This window comes from Corvus brachyrhynchos, unplaced genomic scaffold, assembly GCF_000691975.1.
Source record: "Corvus brachyrhynchos isolate BGI_N302 unplaced genomic scaffold, ASM69197v1 scaffold59, whole genome shotgun sequence".
Lineage (NCBI taxonomy): Eukaryota > Metazoa > Chordata > Aves > Passeriformes > Corvidae > Corvus > Corvus brachyrhynchos.
In genome coordinates, this window is record NW_008246054.1 from 5,775,595 (window position 1) to 5,786,718 (window position 11,124).

Genomic DNA, 11,124 nt, shown 5'->3' on the forward strand with positions numbered 1-11,124 from the left:
GCGCTCTGGCTATGGCGGCCGGCGCGAGGCTCTCTGAGTTCCCCCCCATCATCCGCCCCATCCCCTCACGGCCCATGGAGGCACCGATCCCTCGATGCGGGCGGGGCGACAGGGCATCCCCTCCCCTGACCAGGGGAGATCGAGGGGCAGGAATGGATTTCGGGACCATCCATCCCCAAACGGTCCTCAGAAGGCTGCGGTCCCGCTGCCTGAGGCGTTCCTCCGGGACTAGCCTCAGCGCTTCCCGTGCTGGGGGTGAGGTCGCGTTTCCAGCCTGCCGTGCTCTGGGGATGTGGCATCCACGTCTCCCTGCACTGCCTACCTTACCTGGGACGTGGCACAAAGCAATCATGGAATCATCAAGGTTGGAAGAGACTTTTAAGAACATCACGTCCAATGTCCACCTGGTACTGCCACTGTAACCCCCAAACCATTAAAGCGCATCACCCAGTGCCAGATCCAGACACCTCTTGAACACCTCCAGGGATGGTGATTCCTCCTATTCCAATGCATGGCCACCCTAGCAGGGGAAAATCTATTTCAAATATCTTATCAGAATCTCCCGTCTGAGCTTAAGGCCATTTCCTCTTGTCCCCTCACAGCAGGCAAGGCAGAAGAGACCGGCCCCCACCTCACTGCAGCCTCCTTTCAGGTGGTTGTGGAGAGCAATGAGGTGCCCCCTGAGCCTCCTCGAGGCTAAACAAACCCATATAAATAACTTGGGACATTCTGTGTTGAGGGCACAGAGCCCTGTCAGTCACATCCAGCTTGGCTACTAGGGAGCTCGACTCCAGAAGGTCACAGAGCTGCCTGCCAGCACACCTGCCACTGCACCGAGAGCAGGCAGACTTTAAATAACCCTTTTTGTCCCTTTCCTGTCCACCTGTCGTGGAAGAGCTCAGTGCAGCTCCACAGCTACAGCTCACCCGCGTTTGCTCTTAAAGGAATAACCGAGTCACTCACTCTTTTCTATCACAAGCAGCAGCATATCATTCACAGATGAGTGTTAGGATACAGATCAGGCTAAGAAACAAGTACAGCTTTGATGAAGTAGGAATTTGCTGCCTGTATTTGCTTCCCAGTCATACCACATAAGCATATTCTTCCTGCTCGTTTCCTGTTTTGCCTCTTCAAGTTGCCCTTCTACTGGACCTACTCCATGAGGCCTGGATTAGTTCCTGCCTCCTCAGAAGTCTTGACTATACTTTTCTGAATACTGCTCCCACCTGTTGCTTCCAAATCCCAATTGTTTTTTCTTTTGTATTCCCAGCTGTCACCTCCCATCAGCTATGTCCTCGCTTCCACTGCCACCCACAACGGCTGCCGCATATGCAGGGTTTGTACTGGGCTTCCCTGTACAAACAGCAGCAGAGAGGAGCTGCCATCCATCCCTTACTTCTCTGGTTTCACATACAGCAATTGTAACTGCTGGGCATAAAAGGTAAGCAAAGCATCACAACTTTATAAATGCAAGATTATTAAATCCTTCCCAAGGTGAGGGGGCGGAATGCCTCACGGCCTTCCTGAAGCCCATCACAGCAAGATAATTCTTCTCATATTCTGTTTGCATCTCCCAAGATTGATTAATATGGATATCTTCCAATTCTGACAAGGTAAACTCGTGTGTAGTTTGGTTTTCTTCCTTCTGTTTCGTTTGGGTCTCTTGACTATGCAGTTGTATCTGCTTGGGTTTTTTTCCTCTTTTTTCACCTGTAATTTACTACATTGTCTTTCTCTAGATTAGTCTTTGAAGGTCTATAATTTGAAATATAGATAGCAAGTTTGAAAGCCAGTTCCAAGCAGGAACAAGTAGCACCTGTCAGTTCCCTACTAAAACCCCTTGTTTAGTCTATAAATTACCAGGTATTCCTGAAGTACGTGATCATAGTGATACACTGATATATCTAAAACCAAGTAATCATTAATTTTAACTTCTGTACTGTTAAAAACACATTTCCACAATCTGTTTTTACTACCCTAAAACTAGCTATTATCAACAAAAAAAGGACATATTGATTATATATACATATTTAAAATAATATAGATACATACATTAAAAGAATGATTTTAATATCCCTGAGACAGTAACAAAAGAACCCCCAAAAACTTAGAGGGTTTATTGATAAATATTCGGTTACCTCCCTTCACATCTTTCTAATGTTTTCATGACCTGTAACTAACCTCTAAGGGAGTTTTAGTCCTTGAATAACTGTTGAGGGTTTAAATGTCCAGTTATAACTGTACATTTTCCTCAAGAATTGACTAAACAGACTTGTTTTAAATTGACTAAACGTCTTTGTAAAGGAAATCTCATATTTGGTCCTTGAAGTTAAAGTTCAGATCTCCAGTATTTCGTTCCTTGGTTAGATACATTACTACAAGACAGAGACATAACTGGTAATCATACTTACTTTCTGGAATGTCAAGTCAGCTGTAAATTTTAAATTCAAACCCCCAATTTGGCAAATGAAATCAGAAAATGTGCTAAATCCTCTCCAATACAATGATGTGTGAAAAAAGAAGAGCACATCTTGCCCTAAGTATTTCTGCAAGGCAAAAATGGGCATATATACAATCATGCAAGTTAATGTAATTAATAGCAACTCATGGTTTCACAGCCTTCCATCCCAAAGAATCAGAAATTATTGTAGAGAAATACAAAACAAGGATCATTTTACCATTGCTGAAATGCAACCAGCTGCTTAACAATTGTACATCTATGCTGGGAGCCTGGTTTTACACAGAGAACTTGCAGGTTTGGGCTCTGTATTAAGAACAAAGATTCCCCCTTGGAGTGCAAGACAAATTTTTAGAGTATATGAAAGCTTTCAAGTTACTGAGTACACCAGTGAGTTGAAGGCACATTTTAAGAACACACAAGCTTGTACTTGATAGCAAAGCCTGACTGGCACATCAGGGCTTGCTGGGAGCAACAGGCAGAGACACGGGGCTGGTTTGCTGTGTGTGATCAGTCTGACAGCCCCCAGGAACTGCTGAGCTTCCCAGGCACTACACATACAATTTAGCACATACATTAACCAGTCAAATACCAGCTCCAAGTGTTTATTCATCTCCACTAGTCACAGAGCTTCCCAGTCAAGAACTCATGTTAGTACTGAAAGGTGAGATAATGACAGAAGAATCTTCCACATGTCCTCACAGTTGTTGCAGTTGAAACCTTTGGATGAAAATATTTCGGGGCTGATAATTGCCTTGAAGCAGGACAGCAATTCAGTAACACAGACAACAGGCAGTGACTGACAATATGTCATTGAATAAATCCAGTAATCCTATTTGTATTAGTTTTTACTTTTATTGTTTATTAAATTTCTGTTAGACATAGCTGCTAAACCTTTTATTTTTTTATACACCAACATCTTTAACTTACCAGAGCACCTGCTTCTAATCCATGAAGAGATGTATAGTCACATAACACCTGTGCTTGTTGCCAGATACTAGAGGCAAAGAGGCAGTCAAAATACTCTTTAAAATATTAAATTAAAAGTCAATGAAACCTTAGACACTTCTGATCATGAGGCATAAGCTTTTCAGACATGGTGAGGACTAGATAAAACTATACTTTGCGCTTCTGCAAGGAGATATAGAAGATCCTCTCCATCTTCTCCACTCATAGGGAAATTAGAAGGGAGACTACATTTCTACAGAGTCAATTTATAAATGTTTGCTTTCCAGGATTTTAACTCTGGCCAATTCTTAAAACTCTTATTTATCATCTCCTCAACTGGAAAACTCTTGCTGAATCCTAGGCAAAGTTGAATATCACTTCTAGATTTGGCCCCTTAGGAATAGCACTAGAGGCAAAAATTTTACACTGTGTATTTCATCCGTGGTCTTGTTACCAGCTGGCAGTGGTTTTTGTGGGAATCATTAAAAACTTCCCTTGTTATGTAGAGCACTATTGATATTTGAACTCTCAGGGGGAGTAACCTCTGTCTCTATCCAAAAAGTATCAGATAAAAATAAACACACACGACATTGCTCAGCAAAGAATGAGTACATTAATTACAATTCATTAGTTTGAAGTTGGCATTACTCAAACATTTACGGTATGTATTGAATTCCATGTAGGAGTATGGTGACAGGAAAGGTGAGACAAAAGACAGGAAAACATGTAGGAATCTGTCATATACAGTTTTTGCTATAATAATACATTGTGCACATTATTCTTTTCATCTGAGAATGTCAAAGCTCATTAAAAAAATCTGGTTAAATGTAAAAAGCTCTGTGAGGAAAGTAATTCTTTTACTGGTAGGTGAACTGAATGCCAGAATTATTCAGAGTTATTGCTCATTAGAGCCAGAGATGGAACTCAGGAATAGAACTGGTCTCCAACTTCAGCTACATAAAATGCTGCACGAGTTGCTAACAATGATCTGTGAATGGAATTTGGTTAATTGTGTCAGTGTGTAGGAACAGTTATTATTTTTTGATATTACAATAGCGCTGAGAGTCCTGCAACTGTAATCCCTGTGTATGAGGTTTTACACACAGGAAAGAGAGGCTCTGGCTTGGAAGAATGTAAAGTCTTTCAAGACATAGTTTGACAAACTAGTTTTTGGTAAAAGTTCCTACTTATGCATTCCCCACCACGCATTCCTCCCCTCTTCCCCTTTACACTGTTCCTGCATTGTGCCAGTGATTTTTTTTTTTTTTTGTGTGTGTGTGTGTGTGTGTAGCCCCATGTTAAATTGAATCTGAATCTGATTTCAATTAGAAATAGTCCCCACAACTCCTTTTTTTAAACTCAGACTAGTACTCTGATCTGGTTCCCTGGTACAGATGCAGGAACAATGTTACAAAAAAGAGAGACCCATGAAGGCAGGAATGAAAGAGTGAGGAATAGATTGCACAAGTTTCACTTAGCAGGGGTGTTTGTCAGACTGTGCCCTTAACTGAGCCCAACCACGACAAGGTTCTAATTGCAACTGGTGTGAAAAAACAACAATTTGTTTTTGTAAGTTTTTTTAAGTTAACGCAAACAAGTGGAATATATCAGTAAACAAAAGAGCAGCTCTGCTACCTCAGGTGATACTGTAAAAACTTTCAGAGGAGACTTTGAGGTCATTGACAAAACATCTTCCTTTCCCCTTTGGAGTCAAAACGAATGTCTCTCAGAAAGACACAAAGGAAATAACCTTTAGACTCCGTGTTTGTTTTTGCAGTGGTATGACTGGAAAATAATTTCATCTGGCTTTGTAAAGGGGGGGTGGGGTGGTATAAAACAAAGTAGAGACCATTTCCCTCCCACCACAGCTGTACGTCTATTATCTGACTCACCACTTCTGGGACTCCTTCTGGCAGCTCTGGTTTTATTGCACTGAAAATTCAAGTCTGTGAAAATATTCCCTATTTTCAGATTACTTTGTTCACTGCTTTGTTCAGGTCAGTATTCCTTCCTTTAGGGGTCTGGAACTCAACATTCAGCAAGGGCTGGATGTTGCTGTTCTTAAGCCTTGTAAGAAGGACCAGCTCAGTGGAAGGAAGGGGGGAGGGAAAGGAAGGGGGAGGAGAGTCCATATCTGAAGAGAGACTCCAGACTAGAGAAATGTTACTGACATCCATTCAGTTTTCAGCAGGGTCTCCTTCAAGGGCTTTTACTGAGCTCCAAAGGGCCTTGCAATTCACAGCGCCATTTACATGCAACGTTTCTCTCTGGGAGCTAAGGTATAACTGTACTCCTGGATAATAATCACAAAGAACACCACCAGACTCCCATTGAAATGTCAACCAGGCACTACTGTTGTAGAGAGTAACAAAGAGATGGTAATATAATTAATTATGAAGCCTCAGTACCCTCATTAACACATCTTTAGTGCCTAGATCTTTGAAAATCAGCTGTATAAAGTGACTGTCAGAGTTAATTCCTTATAAATTGCCTCCTGTCACATCCCAGCACTGCAGCAAGTTCTCTCAGGCCTTGATGCTAAGAAATCTGGGCTTTTTTTAAAGTTCTGATGCAGTTTTATTGGTGTTATTAAAGGTGTAAGCTGTTGCATAACCAGTTTGTGAGGCTAGAGTGGAGAAAAATAAAAATGCCTTTAGTCAGCCCAGCTTACACAGTTGGTGGCATAAATAGGAAAAGTTTCAGTCAATTAAATGGAAAACTAAGGACAAAAGAAAAAACGGGAATGAAAGGTGTCACATAATTTGGCATTAAAATGTTTCCGGACCTTTTTTTAAATTTGAGGATTGCAGCCAGCTTACAGCTCTCCCTCCTACTGCTGCCTTTACGACAGCATTCCAGCTCCAGGCCTCATTCCAGAGCATCCTCCTTCCCCTCCACTCCCGCTCACAAATATATATTTCAATAGGCTTAGGCTACATGGAGTTCCAAAACCAGCATGAAAGTGCTGCAATTGTCTTTTGCACTTCTCCACATTCATGCTGCTTAAGCCCTGTTTTCCCTCTTCTTTTTTTTTCAAGTCGGACTGGGATCAGTACTTGTGTTGGGAACCCTACATATATACTGAAGAAAGAAGGTACAGAAATGGGCTGTATGGGTGGTTCATTCTGTTATTTCTCAGTACCAGACTGTCACTGTGCTACAAGATAAAGGGAGGCGATAAAAAGAAAGTGATCATTACAAATCACTTGGCATTTTCTGTGAGAAGTTAAAACACTCACACTGACATATCCAATTTGTCTATACAAGATACTCTGCTTCCCTTCATCTTCCATTTGCTTTTGAGAAGGTGATAATCTTTCTGCAGTGCATAATTTTGTAAAGTTTTCTCTGTGTGCTTGTAGAATACGTTCCAGGATTCTTTGTAATCCCTATTATACTTGGGATAAAAAAAAAATCAAATGAGATATTTTTATTTGCCGTTTAAGGAGTGTCTTTCACAGTAAGTGCTTTTGCTAGTCTAACCAACCTGTCAGTATGCAAACTCTCTAAATGGAGGTAAAATTTATATCCGTAAAAGGAGTCCTTGCAAATCTGTCTTTCCTGCTGCATTAGCTAACGTGGTAGAAACGTTATTTTGTTTTCCACTCTTAAATTACATACTCATACCCCAGTAAAACTAAGATGTATTTCTTGAGCATTCAGTGTTCATAGAAATAATGTTTAAGAAATGAAAGTGGCATGCTTGAAATTAAATAAATACAGAGATTTCTGAAGAGCAACCCAGAACTACCATGCAAATTCTGCTTGCTTGTTTTACACAAGCACAAATCTGATGGTACCAAGTGGAATGTAACAACTTATTTCTGAATGTCCTTTTTTGAAACCACACTTTTACAAAGGAGAGCCTGTTTAGAAGATTAATATCTGTCCTCACTGCTTTCTGAGATAGCCACTGGCTTTAGACATAGCAGTTAAAATTCCAACAACTGTTTGAGATACTACAGACACAGTATGAGATGATGAAGTGATGTACAGAACAGATAACTAATTTTTAGCCATGCATGGTTACTGAATATGGGATTAATTTAAGGGATCTCTGTTTTCTTTCATGCTGTCAGCACTGCAAAGGGTCAGGTACCTGTGAGAAGTGGCACAGCAGATTGTACCTTTATTTCTGAGGTGAGATGCTGGAGGTGCTGCTACGAACTCAGCAAGAACTAGAGGCTGGTGAGACCCAAAAGAGAACACTGCCAATCACATTGTTGACAGCAGCAATCGCTGCCCAAGGCAGAGACTCCCAGCTGCCACCAAGTTCAGAGCACCGTGGCAGCCAGGATTCAGGATACTGAGCCTTTCACAGATGCCTCTTTGGACAATCCACGGCACTCGGCCCCGTGCCAGCTCTGCTTGCCATTCCAACCCTGCCAGCAGTGCCTTTGTGCCCCTGTGGCGGTAACTTGCTGCCACCTGCCACAGAGCTTCCCCCTGCTCCTTCCTGGTCTGGTTACACTTGACTAAAGTCTTTGTCTTATTATTAATCATAAAGGAAGGAATAGGGGATAAACAATACCTGTACAGGGCAAGAAACCACACCCATATTTATAAGGAACCCCCGACTAATTCTGCAAAGCACAGTAGATCACGATTTTAATGGAGATGGATCCTTTTGATGATGTATCATGTGTTTTGGTGTAACAGGACTTCAGAAGTGAGCTGACTTTTTATGCTGAGATGGAAAAATAGGTTTTCAAAGCAAAAAGGGCACGGTATTTGCAGGGACATTTGGGAGGGGGAACAGGGAAAAGGAGGTAACAAAGTAGAGAAAATGCATGAGCCTGTTACAGATGGCACTGGAAAAGAAATAGCTGGGGGATTCACACAGCTTGAGGTAACACACAGAGTCCACACGAGGACCTGAACCCTCATCAAGCTACTGAGCACCTGGTGGGTACATGGGCGTGGGTTCAACACTGACAGTTGTAGGGACCTCACTTCCCTCAAGGTGTGGTGAATTTTAAAATCATGAATTTCGAACAAAAAAGAAACATGGGAGTAACTGATCAGATATTGTCTATACCCAAATAACAAGCACAAAATGTCAGCATAAAGCCAGTTCAAACTCCAGATTACATCCTTTGGTTAATACAAAGGCAATAGTTCAGTACCCAGACCTCAGCCAGACCACATCTGTCACCTTGGGCTGTTCAGCAGTGCACAGGTAGGAAGGGAACAATTAGGAAACAGAATTAGGTCTTGCTGGTTATACAAGCTGGAGAAACAAGTAGGTTCTGGAGTGACAATTCTTTGAAACAAACCCTTGCTGTTGGTTAAAGAGTTTTGTTGGTTGGCTGTGGTTTGCTTTGAATAAACGAGAATATGTAAAAAGTTCTGTTCCTCTGAACAGTCATCAATCACCAAAGGCAATGTCTTCGATCCCCTGTCAAGCCACTCCCTGCCAGACTAAGTCCAAGATTCCTTCTCATGGCCGGATTGATCTGTGCATGTTATTTTGTTCATCTTTACGTGCTTCTGTTTGGGGTGGAAGGAGCGGAGGGGAAGGTGTAAAAGGAGAAGGCTCAGTTATGTCTTTCCATTTTCGGGTACAGTCTGCTGTTTCGCCTCAACAGAACTGAATAGTTGCATTTATCACAAATCGAGGGCAGCGACTGCACCCACTAGTGGGGAAATTTTTACTGAGATGCAGCTCAGAGTATTTCTCTTGCTCAGGTCACAGCGATCACACGCTAGCGTGCAGCTTCTTGTTACGGCTCAGTCTTTTTCCTGATGCTTTCCCCCTCGCTTTTATTTTTTGTTTTCTCTTTACCTCAACCCTCTCTTGTTGTTTTCTGATGCTGATTTGCTCCATTATGTGAAAGTTAAAACTTCATACACTTTGTCTCATGAAACAGAGAGGAAGAAGCACAGATGAGCACTGTAAAAGCAGCCACTTTAGAGAGACTGGGTAGCCTCAGGCAAGTAACAGCCCTCCCCCACTTATCCCCGATTTTGCCTTATTTCTGATGTGTTATGATGTGAAGACAAAAGCATCCATATTCTGATACTGCCAGGTCAGAAGAAAAGTGCAACATAACATTTCTTGAAATACCTTTGATATATTGAAACCCCAGCAAACCAGAGAAATTGGAATAAAGGATCAAAGTGCAGTTTCTTAGAACAGTCCTTGTCTGGAGCTGTTTGCTCCTTTCTCGTCCTCGGGGAAGAAAAAGCCCAGACATGCACCATGATACAGCAAACGTGTTCGACATTTGCAGTAACTTTGCATACTACTCACCAAAAAAAATGGATTTATTTTGGTCTGTTTCACATACTTAAATTCCAGTTTTCTTATCTCTTTGCCATCTCAAAAAACTCCAGACTTTTCTCCTTAAGTTCTCCGAACAAGTTATTTAAAGTTTCTAAACTGCAGCTTGTGCTTAGCATTTTTATGATGATGCAGCCTGTATATTAATTCACACTCATAATATTTACTCCTCTACTAAAGAGTAATATGCCTTGGCAGTTCTAATCATACCAATTAAAGATAATTTAATGATGACTGAAGATGATCTATTTATAGAGGATAAATCTTAAATATGAAGACCCTCTTAGGAAAACCACTCTGCTATTGGGTTCAAATATTTAGTATTAGTTTTTCAACACATGAAAAACTGCCCCATGCAGTGACACAAAGCAAGGAGCCTGTCTGCAGGAGAAGCAGGCTGGGAAAGTCCTCAGAGTTAAATCCGGACATTGCTTGCACTTCCACATGAACCAGCTGCTGCTGGAGACGCCAAACTTGAACTTTGGAAATTCAGATTAACTCCTGTGCTAATCAGAGAGAGATGTCAGGGCTAAAAGGGCCATCAGTCCAGCCCAAGAGTGTTTATGCTTTTATGTTCTTGGCTCTTCTGTAGGGCATCGTGATGGTTCACACCAGTCAGAGGAAGAATCACAGGAAATACCCAGCCAGGATTTGAAATTCTGGAGGATTCAGTTCCACTGACACTTTTTGCTTTTGAAGGAGGTGCCACTGAACCTCTTTCTGCTCCAGTTTCACTGTCTGTAAAACGGCTATAAGAGTTCTTTACCAGGCGTTTTAGGGACTCTTACTTCACTATTAATTGTGTCGTATTTTAAATTCCTCAGAAGAGCCATTGCACTCAGCTCTGATATAAATGGACTCACATGTGCTCAAGAGGTGAAAGCACTACAACCGTTCTGCTGAGCTCCTACTCTGTATCCTGCAATCTTGATTCCTGCACACAAGCCAGACTCCCTCCCAGCAACAGCCGGAATAACTCCACTTAAGTTGGTGCATCTGTGCCTGCTTATGCCAGCACTAAATTTAGCCTGTGCATTCATCATCAAGTTGTTCCAATGAGTTAGTTAGAAAAAATCTCCAAGCAGAGTCATACCTGTTCGGAATAATCACTTAAAGAAGCTGCACCACCAGTCACTGTCCCTGCGGAAGGGAACAGCACAGGTTATCCACCTACCGGGGCTGTTACCGGGGGCCAGGGTGACTCCCGGAGAGCTGCCCCGCAGGCGTGCAGCCAGCTCGGTCACGCAGTAATTCACCCTCGGCACAAATTACCATAACTCCCCCATCAAAACCAACCAAGGCAGAGAGCAAAGCAACGAGCCAGAGCACACCCCGGGCACTAAGTGTGCACTGAGCCGGCCCCCGGCCTCATTCTCCGGGCAAGCACACGGCGATAGCCGACTAGAGCTCCCCTCACGAGGCGGCCAATCCCCCC

General features: G+C 42.3%; 1 long non-coding RNA gene across 1 annotated transcript; it reads left to right on the plus strand.

Annotated features, from left to right (window-relative positions):
- The first annotated feature begins 1,115 nt into the window (after positions 1–1,115).
- LOC108449464 lies at positions 1,116–11,112 on the plus strand. The gene is made up of 3 exons (XR_001865616.1): positions 1,116–1,441; positions 6,445–6,500; positions 7,486–11,112. It is a non-coding gene; the product is annotated as an uncharacterized LOC108449464 (long non-coding RNA).
- The last annotated feature ends 12 nt before the right edge of the window (positions 11,113–11,124 follow it).